Genomic DNA, 21,754 nt, shown 5'->3' with positions numbered 1-21,754 from the left:
CGTATGTAACCCGAGGTACCACTGTATTGCTTTGAATCATGCATCTGAACAGACTATGGGGCTGCGACCCATACAACAAACTTCACTGTGTTGTGTGAGCCATAGTCCCATGAAAGCATGCACAGGATTGCAGCCTTAATTATAAATCTCATTTTCTTAAAAAAAATTAAAAGCCATATTGATGATGGATGCAAACTGATTGACAAACAATATCAAGGTATTGTTAATTAAATCTAAAAAAAGAGAAGCTTTTATGCAGGTATGCTATAACTGAAGTCAGAAAAGCAGACATATTTTGTAGAAATATATTGGGAAACATTATATTTGAGCTGTAGAATTAGGGCCTCAGAGATTATTATTTTTTAAGTCATGTCATTATTTCCCTGTTAGAACTTCTCTAGTAGTCATGGAGATGCACTGCATCCATGGTTCTTGACACAATGATATACTCTTCCGCCAGCCAAGTTTTGCATAGAGTGAGGCTGCTTAAAATTCAACCTGCGCAGAACACCTGTGGACGTGTCTTGTCTGACACAGATAAAAGCAGGAACAAGCTCCTCAGAAAAAAAACAGACAAGTATAAACATTTCTCCTGCCTGCTTTTGTTTTTCAAAGGATAATAAGTGTTCCTAATAATCTGCCAAACATGCTGTTCAAATTACATTTTCGAATAAGGCTTGTACTAACAGTTTTCCACTAATGAACCTGTCGGCATACTGTACATCCATTAAAAAAATGAATTTGCTCCTCACTGGTGACAAGAAGTAATGAGCAAGCACCTTGCAAGTTTTAACTAGTGAAAATGAAAGCTTGTCCATGCCATTCTATTCGTTGATTTGACAAATAGCTCTTGCAGCCTCTGCTGCGGGAAGAAACAGAAAATGTGCCATGGGCTAAAGAGCCTGCAAAAATCCCTTCCTTCCTCGTTGAAAGAGTAAGTGTCTCTGAGTGTATGCAGAGTATTTTCTCCCACCAATAACTAATCGTGCTATTTCATCACTGGATCACGTGCTGTAAAAAAATTTCCTTCACTTTCTTCTCTACACGCACACACACACACACACACACACACACACACACTGGAATGTGCAACAAAACATTGCAGTGTCCTTTAAGGATGCCAGCCTGCCAGAATACTCTTTTTCCAGAATATCCTATTCTGTTAACTCTTCCTGTATGTCTTTCCGTACCATTACCAATAGTCATTGGGCTGTTTTGACTTCTCCTTGTTAGGGTCTATCCCAAGGATTTATTGTACTACTGCAAACCCCAGGGTTCCTCTGATTCCTTCTATGCACCAAAGGTGCCCTTTTGGCTACATTATAAGGATCTATGCCCAAAGAATGAGTTTGCTATTAGCAGACATAGAAGGATGCAACTCCTTTCCTTGGCAATGGTGGCAGTTCTGTTTGTTTTGTTGTTTTGAGAGGCACAGCTTGGGAGGGCGAGGAGGCATGGTATGATGGGCCACTGCCCAACCACCTGAGCTCCATGCCACCCAGATAAGAGAGATCTGGTCACAACAGAATGTACCCCTCTGCATATGCAGAGGTACCTATGTGAGGTACTTACTTCCACCAGATAAGACAGGAGTGGGGAACCTTTGGTCTGCCAGATGTTGCTGAGCTGCCATCCCATCAGCATGGCCGATGGACAGGGATTATGGGAGTTGTCTTCAAGCTGCCCTTCCAAAAATGTGAAGCAGTAGTAATATGAAATATATATAAAAATTTAAAAATTGTCCAGTAGCACCTTAGGGACCAACTAAGTTTGTTCTGGGTGTAAACTTTCGTGTGCATGCACACTTCTTCAGATACACTGAAACAGAAGTCACCAGACCCTCATATATAGTGGGAGGGTGGGGTGTGGGGGTTTTCTCAGAAGGGTAGTAGGAGATGGGTGATTCACTCAATGGGTATGGTGACGACTGTTGACGACTGTTAATGACTGCAATTAGTCCTACAGGAGAAAGCAAGGGATAGTATGCAGATGATTAGCATATGTAATGAGGCAGGAATCCAATATCTCTATTAAGACCAGGTCTCACGATAGTTTTCAATTTAGTTGTAATTCAGCAACTTCTCTTTCAAGTTTGTTTCTGATTCTTTTGTAATAAGACAGAATTTCAGAAACAGACTTCTGTTTCAGTATATCTGAAGAAATGTGCATGCACATGAAAGCTTATACCAAGAACAAACTTAGTTGGTCTCTAAGGTGCTACTGGACAATATATATATATATTGCGTCAGACCAACACGGCTACCTACCGGAATCTAGTAGTAATATGATCATTCAAGACTTCCAAAATGTCCCTGTGGGGGAACATCTACTGTAAGTTTCTTGCGGCAGGGTGGGTTTTTGTTTTTGTTTAAAGGACTCTGAAAAGCACCATGTACATAATTTACAGTATTTATAGTAATAGGAACCAACTCCTAGGGGTTGAGGTCCTTTCAACCCACCCTCACCATAATATATTTGAGAGGGCCAGGCCCCACCAAAGCGCATTATTATTCAAATGTTGTGTGCGCCACTTCCCGTGATCAAGTATGCGGGATGGGGCTTACCTGCCCACCATATTTTATTCAAGTTGGCTTGGCACCCCTGCACATGTATATCTGTGTGGTATTAATTAGTCCAATATTTTCCCTCCAGAGAAGGCTGAAGACTGTCAGTTTGAGCTGAGAAAGCTGACTGGTGCAGCTGCTTAACCCTTCTCCAACCCCTTTCCTTCTCAAAATTGCCTGTGTGCAATTGTTTTGTTTAGTTTGTGCCTGCAAGGGAAGAGATACTGGTAAAAAGCAAATTTATGAATCCTTGGGTTTTCCTTTTGAGGGGGGCGAGGATGAAGGGAAGGTGGTAAAATAGCCTTGACTCTATTCAAACTAGCAGTCTTATGGGTGATAATAAAAAGTGGGAGCTTTTTACTAGCATCTGCCATGTAACATTTTGTTTGGTCTGCAGATGGTATGAAGCCAAGAGACTTCCCCTTCCTTCCTTGCAAAGGCAATGTTCTTGTTAATTGGGAAACGGAACAGAATTCCTCCTCCTGTTGGAAAATGTGTCTTAATAGACCACACACATTTGCTGAGCTGTTCAGAAGCAGCTCAATGTGCATGAGGTCATCATGGCTGTATTGATGGTATATGACACACTTAGGAAATCCATTTGAGAAGTGTTGCTAAAATCGATACCGAGAAATTTGACGAGCGGATATTATGTGCCCCCTTTTCCCCTCCACTCTTATTGCTCTCTTAAATGCAAAGAGGTCAGAGAATATTGAGAGTTCTTCAGAAGGAAAGGGAAGTTTTTTTAGGAATTGAAATGTGGGAGAGAGCAGGTCTGGAAGACAGTACGTCCCACCAGTGCATGTGCTATTCTTCCTAGGAGGTTCTACCAGCAGGAATACTTTAAGCCAGAATGCCTTTTACCAGCTCTGCTAAATTCGAGCAATTCTTACTGCAGTTTTGCAATGCTTTGATTCATCAGTAGAGCTGCTTTGAGATGGTAGCCCGTGGCTACTGCATCTCAAAGATGTGGGAGAGTTTGAGCTTGGTCCAAAGGGGCGAGGAATCTCATTTTCAGCCTGAGGGCTACATGGGTAACTTTCTGGGGGCCACATATCAGTGGTGGATGTGGTCAAAAGCAAAAACAAAAATGGGCAAAGCAAGAGATGTGGTGCTTGCCTTGCTACAAGGCCACCTTCAACTCGTGCAAAATCCACAGGTTTTGACACAGAGGTTCTAGCTAGGCAAAAGCAAACGAGGACAGAGCACGCTTGAACCTGATCATGAGATCCCCACACTTGACTCCTGATCTAGGCCAAAAGGCAAGTTGTGTCTATGATGTGTTTGCTAATTATATTGCGCCAGTATCCTTCCCAAGAAATTTATAATCTATGAAATAATACCTGTTTTGCTGAGCACGTACCTTCCAAGTGTCCTGATTTTTCAGGGACAGTCCTGGAACCACGAAAGCCAGACTAGCATTTGATTTGATCCTGGGATGTCCCTATTTCCCCAGACAGTGCTGCCACCACCAAGCCTGGGAAGAAGGATTAGCCAATGCTTCTCCCAAGGAGGGGTGGCAAGGGAGCATCCTGTTGCCTCTCCGTGGCTGGCCTCCTCCTTTGGGCAGCAATTCAAAGTTACTGGGATACAGTGGTACCTCAGGTTAAGTACTTAATTTGTTCTGGAGGTCTGTTCTTAACCTGAAACTGTTCTTAACCTGAAGCACGACTTTAGCTAATGGGGCCTCCTGCTGCCGCTGCGCCTCCGCCACACGATTTCTGTTCTCATCCTGAAGCAAAGTTCTTAACCCGAGGTACTATTTCTGGGTTAGCGGAGTCTGTAACCTGAAGCGTCTGTAACACGAGGTACCACTGTAATTAGCAAGTACTTGGAGAGTAAGCCCCTAAAAAGAATTCCTCCTTTATTATTGAAACAACACATGTGAATACATTAGATTACTTGTATTTAGAAGTTTGATGTTTTGTATTGACTTTGCCACCCGTCTGCTCCCTGCCCCTCATTATTTCAGGCCATAAGCCTCTCCTGACCTCTAAGCCCACCGTCTAAAGGAGGGGAAGGCACATTAACAAAGCATTTGAACTTGATATTTTGATAGGGTTTTCAGGAAGCATCACAGATCTCTTTGTAGCTGTCGGAAGATAAATATCAGTCAGATTGTATAGCAGGTAAATGTCAGAGCCAACTAAGCTTTATGCTGTCTTTTCCGAGGAAGGTTTTTGTATCTCCAATAGGTGGGGGTCAGGCAGAAATTCAACATGCTTCACTGATATTGAGAAGCAATTATGGGGAAAGTTTAGGCTGCTGAATTTTCTTCTACCATGCATCTGAAAGAGACAGGAGTGCTGTCCCCGCCCACCTTCGCCACAAAAGGGCACACCTCTGGTACATAGCTGTCAACCATCCCTTATTTGGTGGGAAACTCCCTTATCCCAGTGCCGTGTCCCGCTGCTGTCCCTTATTGATGATGTCCCTTAAATTTCCCGGGTTTCAAAGGAAGCAGCTCCTCTCCCTCCCTCCCTGCCGGCCAGAGAGGAGGTAGGCTCCAACTGTGTTGCTTGGCTGCGTTGCTCACCCAATAAGGAGTCTAAGAATGACTGGGGGGTGGAGCTTGCATGTCTTGTGCCGATCAAATTGGCTGCGTTGCCTGGGGACTCGCCTTTGCTCAGCGCTTCCCAGCAGAGAGGTGACAGTGGTTTTCCTTGCTGCATCCCCTTTGCCGGGTTGCTGTGCTGTGGGAACCACCGCTTGAGGCTTCCTTTGGCTGCTGGCTGGGCTTTCTGCCTTTGGCTCGGAGGGGCTCAGAAGTCGAACATACCTGTGCCCGGAAAATCCCTTATTTTGGCTGCTGATCCCTTATTTTTGAGGCTGCTGGTCCCTTATTTTCAAATCTGTACGTTGACAACTATGCTCTGGTATGCAAGTGGAACTCTGTTTATTATTATTGTTTCACAGTGGTGTAATATGGTTAAAGTTAGAGTTAACAAACTGAACTCCTTTTGTTTGAATAACCCCATCCCATGGGAATTGATTCAGCAACCCTGTACTGCAAATATAGCAGAACTTGGATGATACAAAATCTAAGTTCTGAAAGAGAGAGAGAGAGAGAGAGAGAGAGAGAGAAAGTGCATCAAAAGATGGGGTGATAGTGTTGCCAAAGTGTGGCTAGGGGTGGGACATAAATTAAATTCAGTTTGCATTTACAGGCAAATCTACGCAATTCACACCTTCAGAAACTTTCCAAAACCATCTTACTCTCCTGGGCATATCCTTCTTCCTTTCATAGACTGGCAGAGTTGGAAGGGACCACGACAATCATCTATTGTAACCCCCTGCAATTCAGGAATCTCCCCATCCCCAACATGGGGTTCGAACCCATGGTCTTGAGATTAAGAGTCTCATGTTCTATCGACTGAGCGTTTTCATATAGAGTTGGTGCCTGCCTCTCCTGCCTGGATCATCCTGGGCCACTCAATCTGTAGTAATATGGGTTTGATGTGACCCAACTCAAATGGTGCCTGGATCCCCCAAATTGGCCTGATTCAGTTTTGGCCCTGGCCAAATCCCGTGCAAAAGTACATAAGCAGCAGGTCTTGTTAATAGATTGTGGGTGGACAGAGGGCATCCAGTATATTATTCTTATTATTTATCTAGTGCCATCTATTCACAATTAAAATAAGAAATTCTACCCCAAAGGGTGTACAGTTGCGTACAGAATTGTGTGCAATGATGGTGCTATATAAATAAATGTTAATAATAATAATTCCCTAGGTACCTTTACCACCCTCCGAGGTTCAAGGGGTAATAATAAATAAATAAATAAATAAATAAATAAATAAATAAATAAATAAAATTATACCACACTCACCTGGCTAGGTTTCCCCAGCCATTTTGGGCAGCTTCCAGCAGAATATAAAAACATAATAAAACGTCAAACACTAGTAGCGACTTGGAGAGGGAATTCTCTGTTTATTATGACCAAGTTGTGGAATCCCTTCTCCACAGAAGCATATCTGGCACCTTCTTTATGCACTTCTCATGATATGCTGAATACCTCTCTACTGTAGCCTTTGACACATGAGATATACATTTTAGGACCCCCTCCTTTTCTCTTGACTGTAATTTGCTGTAATGGATTTTAATAGATTGCATTTTTGAATGGTTGTAACCCACTTTGGGACCTCATGGTGAAGGGTGGGCAAGAAATCAAATAAATCTTGCCTGCTTGCTAATAGCAGAGTGTCCTGCTTCTCTGCCAGAGGTGACAGTGCAAACACTTTCACAGTTCAAAATCCATAGCAGTCCCTCTATATTCTACCTAATTTTATTTTGGGTTGCCATATTGATTTTTCCACTGTGCCTGCAAACTCTTTGTTGTCAGAAATGCATTTGGTACTGTCTGTGAAGACGGCGCCACAAAGCGCACCGTCAACTTGTGCTGTTCACTTTGACAGTTGGAGTTTTTCAAGTCCAGGCCCAAATTCTTTTCTGTACACACCTTGTTTGGTGCAGGACGAATATCGACCCGCTTTGTTTTGTCTCCACATTTCCTCGCAAGCCGCTTTTTTGATCTGGGTGACAATATCAAATGGGCTCTATTGATATCTTTTCCTGTACTATAGAGAGGGAACAAATAGGTTCCCAACCTGTTATTTCCTTCAAAGAGGAGTCAGTCAAGCAGCCGTTCCTCTGGGTCACACAGTCATTATTCTGTGTGAGAGCACAGACACAGCCAAAATTGCAGAGGGACAAAATGAGCAAGGTGTCGGGCCCATCGTTTGTTGATGAGATGGAATAGGTTTTCAAAAGCCAAAGGGGTTCGGATCTCAGTGTAGTCAAGGCATCCTTTTTTAGTACCATTAATTCAAATGAACTCTCAAAACACCAAAGTATGTAATATGTAAGCCAGTGTCATGGTGTGGTACTAGGATCTAGGAGGCCAGGGGTTCAGATCCTCACTTGGGCTGTTTTCACACCATACCACTTTAATTCTCAGGGTGGGTTAGCAATCAACCCCTCTTTTCAGGTGGCCTGAGAAATGTAGCTCTGTGGGGAAATGGGGGTCTCCTAGCAGCTCTCAGCACCCATAACAAACTACAGCTCCCAGGATTCTTTGGGAGAAGGCATGACTGTTTAATTTGGTATCATAGTATGGTGTGAATGTGGTCTTGGGCATGAAGCTCACTGGGTGCCCTTGGATTGGTCGCCATCTCTCTGCCTTACCTACCTCACAGGGTTGTTGTGAGGATAAAATGGGGGATCCTGCATGCAACTTGAAGCTCCTTGGAGGAAATTTTTGTGTGAGGGAAATGTTTGTGTGAGAGAAATGTAATAACGAAATAAATAATTTGATGTTCAACTTCCTCCTTTGTCTGCATGTGTTTGCACTGTACGTATAAAGAAAACACACCCAAACTGCTAAATAGAACAGTTTTAGACTGCAGACTTAATGGTCTTCAGAAGGTAATGTGTGTTACTTCACTCACGTATTGGCTTTAATGCCATTTAATGGGCTAAATTCAGTGACTGGGCGTGTAGGCTGAATATTCGCATGAAATAGCAACAAAGATGTTCGGTTTCATTCTTCCGGTTTCAAAGCCAACTTCCTTAAGAATGTTGCCGTTTGCTCTGAAACTTTGCTTTTTAATGGTGTTGACCGTGGAGTTTGCACTGAAAGCTGCAGTTACCAGGTCATTGAGGAAGTGTTACGCCAGGGTCAAAGTAGAAAATATTGTTGGGCATACAATAATTCTGTCCATGCCCATGGGGGAGAGGAAGTTTTACTACAAGATCTGAAGCTCCAGCCATCTTATCAAGCCACCAGTCTATGAAAAGAATGAGTTGAATAGATGAGGGTCCTGACTTTGCCCTGCAGAACAGCTGCTGTGTAGTTTTCAATAGCCACAGTTGATTGTAGTTCCAGTGTTGGCTTGTGTGAAGCACAACGTCTGAAAGCAGGTCAGTTGTTCATTGGGGTCAAATGATAAGGAGAAGCTGGCAAACATTTTGATTAATGGAAGGGGCTTATCTGAAACTACACACACACACACACACACAGAGAGAGAGAGAGAGAGAGAGAGAGAGCACGCGCAAGCTCTTTACCATCTTTTACCATTCCCAGAAAATATTCGTAGGTGGCAACAGAAACCTTTATGAATCCTGTTAGTCATTGTCCACTGAGCAGGGCTTTTCCACCCCAGCTGAAACTCACCAAAACTCAGTTCTGGCAGCTCTCAGGTGGGTGTCATTGCCATGATAAGAGAACAAGGAAAGCATTCATGGTGAGTTCCAGTACCTCTTTTTTCTAGAAAAATAGCACTGAATGTAACCCACCTGTTTTGGTCACAGGAATTTTACTTGGAAAAAGAAATGGGCATTAGTAATCTTGGTTGTGAAAACTGGCAGCTGTACTAATGGCTATCAGATGCAGCTTACAGGAAATATGAATTATGTGAAAATGTGTTTCACATTTCACAGTATACAGTCATACCTAGGTTCTTGAACGCCTTGGTACTCGTACGTTTTGGCTCCCAAATCCGGAAGTTAGTGTTCAAATTTGTGAACGTTTTTCGGAAGCCGAACATCCGACGTGACTTCTGCTTGACTGCAGGAAGCTCCTGCGGCCAATAAGAAGCTGCACCTTGGTTTTTGAACGGTTTCGGGAGTCAAACAGACTCCCGGAACGGATTAAGTTCGAGAACCAAGGTACGACTGTAACTTGAATAGTGTCTGTTTTTCAGATAGTTGCTTCTTTTATTATATAGCTCTCTTCCCATTTTTCACACTCGTTGGGGGGTGGGAAGAGGGATTGCATCTGCTCCCTAGCAAGGGGAAGGAAGCTGTGAAAGATTCTGGTGTTGGGATGCACATCATATCCAGGGGCAGAGCTTAATGGACTGTCCTGTCCCTCAACAACCTTTTCGTCATCTTTCTAGTGACTGGCCTATTGTAGTCTAGGGAAGCCTGTCATGTTTTGGGGCTGTTGAGGCCTATATGGCCTGGAAGGATTGTTGGTCAATGGCAACCATGTTGACCATGGAGAGGCCCCAACTTCAGGGCTGTGGTTACTGCCCAGGAAGGGCAGCTGGTTTGGCAACCTGATCCATTGTGGTCTCCTTTATTTTTAGTGGGCACACAGCACTTAAGAGAGCCCAGAAGCAACTAGGGAAGGAATATTGAGTTAATATCTGGGCTTTGGACTTAATCCAGGGAGAAAGGGGAGGAGTCACTGTTCCTGTATTCTGATATGGTGATGCCCTCATGGAATGTTTTTGTAACCTGGCCACACTCTGGCTACACAGGGCATAATCCTTCCGAACTCTTCTTACTGGACAAATGGAGGAGGGTTTAAGAGTGTGGCCTTGTAGCTCTGTTCTTTTTGACAACTCTTTGGAAATTTCTCAAAGTTGCTTCATTATTTATAGACATGCTCAAAAATAAGTCCATTTATCTGGATTTGATAGCAGAATTAAAAACTTCTGTTTATATAATGTCACAAACATTTTAAAATGCAGCATTTTTCTATGAATATAGCTACTTGTCAATTTCCCATTGTCTTCCGAGCCTTCCAAAAGGGTAAACATGCACACAAATAAGGCCATAAAGAGGAATGCCAAGTCAGAGCAAATCCTTAGCTACCATAAAGAACAAGGACACATTTCATCCAGGCAAGGAACAGGCTGGGGAGAGGTTGTGGCCTGGTGAGAGCCTTTGAGGGTACATTTGTGTCTGGGTTTGAGGTTTCCCACCCCGATATAGATCCTCTTCTTCTTCCCTCACATATTTTTGTGTAGACAAAGACATTTTGGCTGGTGCAGTGGTGAGAAAACCAAAACTATCAAAATGTATTTTACACAGTTATTAAGGATAAAGCTTTTCTCTTTCCCTCCATCTGCTCACACGTTCTCTCACTGCCTCTCTGCTTCTCCTAAAAAGAAACGCATATTCCCCCCCACTAGGCTGTGATGTGACCCGCTTTTTAGATCACTTTGGATCCTGATCCACCTGCTAAAGCCCCTGCTGGCTTTTTCAAGAGACCAGCCAACAGCTATCAAAAAATTGATTTGCTTTTAGTTTCTTTGTGTTCTCCAGGCTCATTGTACTAACAGACTCCTGGCTCATATTTGTTCTGTGTCTGACAGTGATCGGCAGCATTTACCTTTGTGTTCAGGTGTATTTGGTTTAGTAACATCTGTCTGTGTTCTCCAATTTAAAAAATGAATCAGATAACAAACAGCTTTGGAGGCTTCAACCATATGTCTGCTGTAACAGATGAGCCCTTAAAGATCCCTGATAATAGCACAGTCTTAACTTGGGGCGGCATTGAAAAACTAGCTTGATTGCTTAAGGTTCTCAACCGTTTTACAATTTGTAGCTATTAAACATGGCACACAGAACATTTATTTGTTTTAATTTCTCCAATCTCTTTGCTTTATATCTTCCTAATCTTTCACATTTTGCTTATTTTGATGATTTTATTGTTTTGGTGCATTGTAAGTCATTTTGCAGACCCTAACTGAAGGCTGAAAAGTGGTCTAGAAATGCTATTTTAAATAATAAATGCTATTTTAAATAATTTTAAATAATAAATAGAAATGCTATTTTAAATAATAAACAATAAATTTTGCAGACCCTAGTCTGAACAGTGGTCTAGAAATGCTATTTTAAATAATAAAAATGTTACAAAGTGATCCTGCAGAGGGACCTACTTTAATAGTTAAGATTTATACTCTAAATCCTGCTGTATTACATATTACCAAACATAAGGCACAACATTTCTGACTGATAATTATATAAAATTACACACTTGGCATTTCAATTTCTTTGTGAAAATGGCCTTGCAGCATTATATCAGAATAGCAAAAACAGATGTTTAGGTCACTTAGTAGGAACAGATCTTGTACTGAAGACATTCCCTCAATGGCGTATTTTCCTTTTTAGAGCATATAAAAATAATTTTCCTGATCAGCCACCTCTAGTATTTGCTAAGCCCTGTGCATGCTGGCCAGGGTTTAGGAGAATAACCCTGTATGAGCACTGATGTACAACAACAAAAAATCGATAAAGCTAATAGTTTATATATACCTCAGGCTTCTGGCATGCAGTCCCTAGTCAGTTGTATGGGAAAGTCTTTAGGACAAGTATTTCATGAGATACAGCACTGAAAATGGCCATTAGCTAGAATTTCAAAAGTGCGAAGTTCAAGAAAACTTACAAGATTGACAAAGAAGGAAACAAAGTTTGGATTACAAAAGCAGATAGTATATGGACAATTTCCGCAAAAGCTTTCCCACCCCTGATTGGACACCATCTTGTGAAAGTTAACTTAGGTAATTAGGATGAGATGTTTACTCTTCTCAGACATCTGGATGCTTCCATTGTGAAATATAAATGCTGTTTGGTCAGGACTTGTATATTCTACTTGTACTGCATTTCAGGACAAAGGGCAAGCCTCTAGTTGTTCATAAGCACAATATACTGGTAAAGGAGTCATTGATTGTGTGTGTTTACACACCCTTTCCAATCAAAAGAAAACATTAAATCAGGCCACTAGATACCCTCCAAAATTGAGAGTACACAATGGGGGGATTTTATGCTCTTGCTGTGTTGACCTTATGTTTAAGAGTTGCAAGAAACTCACATTACCTTAATTCACTAAAAAAAGAACCCACTTAGTTTTGAGATAGTTTTATTGATTTATTTTAATGCATATTTTGCATTATCTCTCTCTTTCTTTGGTAAAATGTTCTTGGGTTTTATTACAATTAGGTGGTATAGAAATCTGGGGGGGGGGGTATTTTTTATATAATATACTCTTGTCCTGAGATTGCTCATGATGATGTTGGAGGTGTTTTTTCTTCTGGTGGCAGACGACAGAACCATGAGACCGGTGTAAAATGTTTTATTACAGGTATACAAAAACAACAGACACAAAGCATGTGGGTGTTCTCTCTCTGCAGGCAAAATTCAAACTGTGACTTCTTTTCTTTTCTACACATCACCAGCTGTGTCTAATCAACCTAGAAAACCACACCCAGAACTCACAGAAAAGGTTCTTAAAGCTACAATAATCTTTTCTGTTTCTTTGCAGAATGACTCCTAACAGATGAGAGGTGGGATATAAATTTTACCAATAAATAAGGTAAAGAAATGCACAATCTATTTCTGAATTACCACTAAAACCAGATAAATGGGGGTGTAATCTATCATATTTGGGTAAGACACATTGGCAGGAAGGCAAGTGTAATTTAGACCCATTTGGCCCTTCCCATCTTGAAGCATACCTTGTGAGGGGTGCTTGTATGCAGGGAACAAGTATTTCCAGTTTTTATACTCACTGCACGTGTTTCAGGCATTGTTTGCCAGGACAAGGCAGCTCATTGTTCCTGTGGGTTAGGTGGATTTCGATGAGCCAGAGCTGTTTATCCTTACTTTGGGTGTTTATATTCTGACTTGCAGGGCCCTGCATAAAGAGAGCTCCCAGAGCCAGGACCCTAATTGCTGCCTCCTGCACTACTATATGCTGCAGGGTTCTTACTGGGCAGGAGGCCAGAGAAAGAATAAACACTGGTCTTCTAGCCATGGTTTTGACACTTAGGAATGCTACGTTCTTCAAGTAAGGGGATGGAACTTAAGAGGGGTAGACTGGAGGCAGCTCTCATAAGAGTTACAGTGGTACCTCGGGTTAAGTACTTAATTCGTTCCAGAGGTCAGTTCTTAACCTGAAACTGTTCTTAACCTGAAGCACCACTTTAGCTAATGGGGCCTCCTGCTGCTACTGCGCCGCCAGAGCACAATTTCTGTTCCCATCCTGAAGCAAAGTTCTTAACCTGAAGCACTATTTCTGGGTTAGCGGAGTCTGTAACCTGAAGCGTATGTAACCTGAAGCGTATGTAACCCGAGGTACCACTGTATAGCCTTCCTTGGACCAAGCTGCTCAGTAGGAACTGTCCATGGTGCTGCCATCTGTAGCCAGCTATGTCTTCCTTGTTAGCATGCTTCATGGGTAGCAATTACAGAGAGATCAGAACAATATTATTTGCATGCAAATTCAGGACAAAGGCACCCTTAAGATTGTATTGATCACAACAGAACGTAGGGCAAGTGACAATCTATAATGAAAAATAGGTCACAGGCCATTTGAAAGGGCCATTCTTTTGAATGACTTTACCATTCTCTCTCTTCCTTTCCTTTCCTTTCCTTTCCTTTCCTTTCCTTTCCTTTCCTTTCCTATCCTTTCCTTTCCTTTCCTTCTCTCTCTCTCTCTCTCTCTCTCTCTCTCTCACACACACACACACACACACACACACACAGAGAGAGAGAGAGAGAGAGAGAGAGAGAGAGAGAGAACTGGTGATGTTCTACCTTAAGGTGAATGCAGCCTGTTGCGCTACTCAAATGCCATGGAGGCTAGCAGCTATCTCAGAGAGCAAAAAAACCAGAGTGAAAAGGATGTTGATCTGGTATTGATCTGTTTCAATTCCTGCCGGCTTATAGCTTCAGTGGAAATACTGGCAGAGTACTGAAAGCAACCAAACAACTTTATTACAAAGAAAATATTGACACATTTCTCCTCCTCCTCCCTCTTTACTTCCTTTTGTTGTTCATGTTGAATACTGTAAGTCGGTGATCTTGTAAGCAGCAAGGTCGTTACTCAGATGAGCATCTAGATCAGTTTTCATGTGCCTTTTAGTCCATGGATTTTCTATTCAGTCTCTCGCAGTTTAACGCCATTTATGACAGTCTTTTCCCCCTTGAGATGAGTTCCTGCTCGTTATGAACTGCATTGGAGCCTTTTCTCATTTCAGACAAGAATGGCATTCACACTATATTTTTGTAGCTCAGGGAATGAAAAGTCTCTGCTAAATGGAAAGAACTTAAAAGGGTGGAATTCAAAGTAGTGCCATTTAATCCTCATAAAAGAGAAAAGTAATTTTATTTGCGGCCAGATGTTTCCTGGTTCTGATGAATCAGGAACCTGTTTCTCCTCCATGACTGTCCTGCAGTTTGGCATTATGGAACTTAGGTGGAGCAAGATGCAGTATAGCTCCCTTCACACCACTTTTCTCCTTTTTAGATTCTCTGGCAACCTCCCATTTCAGATAGTTCTAGACTGTCCCAGGTATGGTACAGTATGAATGTCTCCGCTTCTACCTCCCAGCAGAAATACCCAGTTTCATTTGTGCACCATTGGAACTGCAGCAGCCTGGCTTTTATTGGGTCAGATAAGCCCAAGGTATCAGAAGCTTCCAAGCATCACTGCTTGTAGAGTGAAGCCAATGTATATTGTGCTGATGTTAACATGGTAGTGCTTTCAGGGGAACCAGAATATTGGCACAGGACATTGCCCTGTGGAATCCTGACTGTTTTGGAGCATATCAATCCACAGCTGAGGCTAAAATTAGAAATGTCCAATGAGAAGTATCAATGAGGAAGTATCCATATTACTTATTACGGTGCTTGCAAATTCTGGGACTTCATACTCTGCCTATCTTACAAAGCAGTAGATGAAATACGGACCAAATTGTGCATTTTCTTTTGGAAATCATGCATTCAGTACATCACGATTAATTTATGTTGTGGAAAGGAACTGCAAAAAAAGGAATATTAAAATTTCCTACTGTGGAGTCCCAAATCATAATAGGTATCATTACTCTATCTGTGTTTTGTGATGATCTGCAAAGCTTGCAATAGCTAGGGAGAAACCAATATCTTAGCATATTTCCCAGTGTGTGCTATGTTTCAGCATCAGACTTTTAAATTATGAAAGTTAAACTTTACATTGACACAATCCTCAGTCACATCACCTATTTTGTGTTTTTGTGTTTTTCCTTGCACCATGATTGGCATGTGTCAAGTGGCTGTTCTATATGGCTGACCTTGCTCCACCTGCATGCATCCATATTTGCTAAAATATCTTTTACAATCTAGTGTCATTCTTGGCAAATGCTGAATATTTTTAGCCTCGAATAATGGGTCACTAATAATGGAAGATAAATCCTTTCTATTTTAGTTGTGAAATATAATGAATGTAATTCAATGAAGTGTGGTTCCATATATTAACGACAATCCTTTAATTTTCACCCTCAAACAACTTTGATTTACAATACCAAGGGCTGGCTCTTGATATTATATAGGCTAAATGAATCCCTTTATTATTATTTTTGATCTAACTAATATTATCAGAAAGAAATGTTTTGCTGAAAGGCAGAAAGAAGAAAGACAAAGAAAAACTTCCCCAACTGCATCGTGATCTAATTGCTAGGATATCTTTCAATAGTTAAAATGGCCCAAATGTAGTCAAGGGGGAATTTAATATGACTTTTAGAAATAATGAACTGGTATTACACTTCTACCATATCTTAATTCAGAAGGAACAGAAATTAGGCAGATTGTGCAGCTTTATCATTAGACTTGTAGCTAGCTAATGGACCAATGAGGGAAGCATCTGTGTTGAGATGGGTGACTTGTGAATGAATGACATGTAAAATGTCTCTTAAATTGAAGCCCAGATTCAATCTGGTATGCTGAGCACATCAAAGTCAATTCCCCCTTTTGAAGCTGCTTAAGCCCTTGTGGGACACAGATCCACCAGTTCTAATTTAGATAACCACAAATTAATTGTGCTGCCAGAAGCCAAGCTCAGCTTCTACTTATCCCTGCTTTGGGATAAAAGTTCAGTATTCTGACAACATAATGCAGGCAAATGGTGTGTGGTGTGTGTGTAAAGTATTGTTGACAAACTTTCTCAAAGAGCAGTGCATGCTAAACAGGTGTTCTGTGATCCACTGTTTTAGCAACATGCACAAGAACATCGCCTATGTATTATTAATCAGCATGGATAACTAGTCTGAGGGTCAAGCAAGCATTGGCATTTTTTAATATTGCCTCACATTCAGTTTTGTGGGAGATATGTTGAGAGCCTCATCTCCATGTATGATCCGAGAAAATCTCTCTGTCTCTCCTATGGCACACAAAGCTTTAAGCAGTGCTGGTTATACAGACTTAAAATATTCCTTCACACACATATTGAATGTATTGGGTGAGGCCCTTGAAAGCTCATTCAGTAAAGCATGAGACTCTTAATCTCAGGGCCCTGGGTTTGAGCCCCATGTTGGGCAAAGATTCCTGCATTGCAGGAATGACTTGTGGTCCCTTCCAACCCTACAATTCTGATTCTATAGCAGCTGGGGAGTCAGCTCCAGGAACGTCATGCTTTATTTCCCTTCTGATTAAAATAATAATAATAATAATAATAATAATAATAATAATAATAATAATATTTTTTATTTATACCCCGCCCTCCCCAGCCAAGGCCGGGCTCAGGGTGGCTAACAAGCAATAATAAAAACAAGTTGAATGAATACAACTTAAAAACAAGATTAAATACAACATTGAAACATTGAAACATTAATATGCAGCCTCATCACAGGAGGAGAAAGGAAAAAAGAAAGAGGGGGAGGGAATCAAATTGACTCCAAGCCAAAGGCCAGGTGGAACAACTCTGTCTTACAGGCCCTGTGGAAAGAAATCAGATCCTGCAGGGCCCTGGTCTCATGAGACAGAGTGTTCCACCAGGCCGGAGTCAGTGTTGAAAAATCCCTGGCTCTGGTTGAGGCTAATCTAATTTCCTTAGGGCCCGGGACCTCTAGGGTGTTGCTATTTATGGACCTTAAGGTCTCCTTTCCACATGACCCATTCCAAGATGTCACCTGAGGCTTGAAGCCACTGTCTTTCATTTGTGCACCCCATCCAAGAACTCAGGCCTGGCAGCACCAAGTAGCACAGTTAAGTACCTGCTGGTGGCCTTGCATAGTCTTTGCTGCTAATCTCCACCCTCTGTTGATGACACCACCACCTCTTCCAGTTTCTCCATTGCCACTGCATCTTCCCTGCTCACCCTCCCCACTGTTTTCAGGGATGCCCATGCAGCTACAGATAGCTGATTCTTATAGGTAAAAGGGTAGGAAGATTCTCTAGAGCCACTGGTCTCCTGCTGTATGCTAGTGGCCATGTTTGAGGGACAGGGCTGGTGTAATTGTTACTTCCAGCAACAGCATCACTTCTATTTAAACTCTTATGCTGGTTTGGGAAGAAAGCATGTCTCCATTCTTATCCAGTTTTGGGTTCCTTCAGGTGTTGCTGTGCATGGGCAGAAGCAGTCTCACCTGTTGGCAATGTAGGAGCCATTGTTTTGATCGTCCAATATGACATTTTCCAGAGATTGTGGCCATTAGGCTGTGATGACTTTGATGTGTATGATTTTGTATTACTTCTTCCATTATGGTTTGTTATAGTTCCATGTAACTTTTAGGGCTAAAGGGACGCGGGTGGTGCTGTGGGTTAAACCACAGATCCTAGGGCTTGCCAATCAGAAGGTTGGCGGTTCGAATCCCCGTGACGGGGTGAGTTCCCATTGTTCGGTCCCTGCTCCTGCCCACCTAGCAGTTCGAAAGCACATCAAAGTGCAAATAGATAAGTAGGTACCGCTCCGGCGGGAAGGTAAACAGCGTTTCCGTGTGCTGCTCTGGTTCGCCAGAAGTGACTTAGTCATGCTGGCCACATGACCCTGAAGCTGTACGCTGGCTCCCTCAACCAGTAAAACGAGATGAGCGCCGCAACCCCAGAGTCGTCCGTGACTGGACCTAATGGTCAGGGGGTCCTTTTACCTTAACCTAGGCAATGTGTTGAGAGAGAGGCTGTATAAAATTTTGCAAGTGGTAATATCTGGGGAAGCGTTTCACAAAATATCCTCTCAGGGGACAGGAATTTCCAACAGATTGAGAAGGAGGTTTGTGAAGAAGAGGAAATGTCCAGAAAGTTCTCTGCTGGTAAATTTAGGCTCAGTTAATACTGTATGAGACTAATATTGTAAGTTCATATTAGCCATCTAGAGAACCTGTATTATGACACAACTGATCAACAGAAATAAATAATAAAACCAAACTGAAAGCAATGGGCTAAGACAAGAGAACTGGTAGGAGGAAGCAAACCAATTTATTCCTTCCAACTATATGAAAATATTATTAAACAATATTAAAACTGCATCCATAGTCACACTCCATATTCTTCACTCTGTCTGTGGGCAGCCAAGCTGAAGGCAATTTCTTCAAATAGTCTCCTATGGGGAGAAGAGCACTGAAATTTTCCAATAATTGGGAGTCAGAAAGAGATTTTTTTAAAATAAAACAGTGGGTTTAGAAAAGTTACCAGCAAATGTCACATTGCCATTCTTACCATCTGAGGATGAAGAATAATGTCTAAATATTAGCTGTCTTGTTTTACTGACAGTACTGTACTTTTGATTTAGTGAAAGGCATATAGCAATGATGAAGGCAGGAACCTATAAAGCGGACACCACCCATTATGGCTTGCCTTATGGAAGTTGCAGTTTGACACAAGTGGAGGTCACAAGTTGGGCAAAACCACCTATGAAGTTGAGGTCAGGGTTAGAGGACAGGCAGAAGGTCACAGGTTCAATCCCCAGCATCTCCACATAGGACTGGACGAGATCCCTGTCTGAAACCCTAGTGTGCTGGTCCCGGGGGGGGGGGGTGTTACCGTGCGGCGTGGTCTAAGTCCGGTCCTAGGTCAAGGGTAAGGAGGCTGTCCGTCAGGGGTGAAGCGAGGTCCAAAGCGAGAAGTAGGGCGTGGTCAGGAACTCAGGAGAGCAGGTCAGGGTGCCGGCAGGAACAGGTTACCAACGATGTTGTTCTCACAACCTGGGACTGGGCTGACTGGCCTTTATCTCCTCTGAGGCATAGGGCGGTCCCGGCCCACAGGTGACTCACCTCTCCTGGCCTTAAGGCGAGCACTCCTCCTGTGAGAACTTAGTTCCCTCCGCCTCTCTGCCCTGACCCTCTGCAGCTCCGGAGAGGCTGGAGGGTTACTGGACCTAGAGGCAACCTCACTTTCCCCTGACAGGGCTGGGAGAGGAGCACCTGCAGGCAATGGGTCCTCGATCACCTCCGGAGCCAGAGCGGATTCAGCTGGTGTCTCCTCCTGAGGATCCGGCACAGGTGAGGGCCCTTCAGGTTCAAGGCCCTGCCCCAGCTCAGCCGACCCTGGAGGTGGGGACTCCTGTGCAGGCTGGGATTCCTCAGGTTCAGCCTCTGAATCGGATTCCCAGGCCATCACACCTAGGGAGCTGCTGCCTGTCATTGAAGGCATTGTAGATAATTGTATAAGAGAGCTTCGCATCTACCTGTGTCCCTAAATCCAAATTAATCATCTTGTCCAACATCAATGTACTGTGTGCACAGTATTCATCATGGCTACGTTATCTCCCAAATGAACCTCTCTTGACTATTTTTGTGACAAAAGTTTTTATTTTTGGGGTGGGGAGTTAGCACAACATCTGACACGAGATAGATATTCCCTTCACGGCATGTGTGGGTAACTCTCATTACTGATAATGGAAGATGTGAGCCTGCAGGAAAATGAGCAGGGAGTGGATTTATCATATCAATGTTCCATGAAGACAGAAGAAATTATATATAATGTAACATAACAGTTATGAAGGAATCATGATGGCCTATTAGGTAAATAATGGCTTTCCCCCCCTAAAGTCTTCACATAGACTGTATTGGTGTATGCTAAAATACAACTCTTCAAATAGAGCTTTTATTTTATTATGTTCAAATAGCTAGTGACCTTCAGAAGTATATGAGACCTCCCCATTGTTATTTGTACTGGTGTTGTGGTTAAGAGCAGTGTACTTGTAATCTGGTAAACCAGGTTCGCTTCCCCGCTCCTCCACATACAGCTGCTGGGTGACCTTGGGCTAGTCACACTTCTCTGAAGTCTCTCAGCCTCACTCACCTCACAGAGTGTTTGTTGTGGGGGAGGAAGGGAAAGGAGATTGTTAGCCGCTTTGAGACTCCTGAGGGTAGTGATAAAGCGGAATATCAAATCCAAACTCCTCCTCTTCTTTGGCGATCACTCATAGGCGAGTAAGGTTGTCTTCCATAAACACGGTTTTAACAATGAGTCCGTAAGTGACTGTGGAGGCCAATTCTGGATCCACACGTCCTTCCACAGTGGGGACATTGGTTTCCGGGCAGGAGTTGATCTGCTGGTGGTCAACAAAAGAGGTTTAAAGACTGTCTCAAGACAAATCTAAAAAAATGTAGTATAAACACATAAGCACAAATGAAGGCGCACAACATGACCTGTCCTATGTAGTTGATATTGAAGAATAATTGCTTCAACCCTGGTGATCTTTGCTTCTTCCAATACACTGATATTGGTTCGCCTGTCTTCCCAAGTGATGCGTAAAATTTTTCGGAGACACCGTTGATGGAATCCTTTGAGTTGGAGAACTGCAATGTGCTCCACATGGGGCTGCCCTTCAAGATGGCTCAAAGGGGGCTAGTTTCAGGTGTTCATGCTAGTGTTTAAAGACCTAAACAACTGAAGTCCCAAATATCCAAGAGATCACCTCCTTTTCTACAGACCTCCTTGGTTGTTAAGAATTTAGAGGAGCATAGCACTCACACACTCATAACATTATAAACAGCACCTCCACCCACAGTCCTAGCTGGACCATGACCTTCCTACTGGCATAGCAGTATTCAGAAGAATGTCCCAATCCTATGCTTCTGCAGTGTTTTTTTCCAAGGATACTATCAGTGGCCCTTTTGAAACAAGGTTGAGGTGTCATTTATGTGAAACAACACCTTCAGATAGGGACAGTTATATGCCCCCAATGCAGTTTGCCCCATAGTAGTAGTTTTTAAAGGGGCCAGTGCAATTGGGCACACGTCTGAAACATGCTAGGTGAGATCCTAATGCCATAACATCAACTCACCCACTGGGGAAGCAAAAATGAGGAACACGTGCTCTTCTGAGCACAGCAGGTAAATGTTAGACTAGGCTTGAGTCTTCTAGTTTTCTCTTCTATACCTAATAGACAATTAAGGTAGTAGGCAATGATGCTACCTGCTAAGTTAATAATGGCTGGATCCAGCTGGTGTCTCTGCACTCATGGAAGAGCTTTTGATTCAGTGGAGGAATCTGCTTATGCAGTGGTAGGGAACCTCTAACCCATAAACCTCATTTAAACCTGAAGCTCTCCAGACCTTCTCCATTTGGCAACTTTGGCCAAGCCATGCCCACCTGCCTTGCACCTGATCCCATACAATGGTACCTTGGGTTACAGACGCTTCAGGTTACAGACTCCACTAACCCAGAAATAGTACCTCGGGTTAAGAACTTTGCTTCAGGATTAG

The sequence above is a fragment of the Podarcis filfolensis genome, assembly GCF_964270895.1.
Source record: "Podarcis filfolensis genome assembly, chromosome: 10".
Taxonomy (NCBI): domain Eukaryota; kingdom Metazoa; phylum Chordata; class Lepidosauria; order Squamata; family Lacertidae; genus Podarcis; species Podarcis filfolensis.
Note: the sequence above shows the minus strand (reverse complement) of the source record.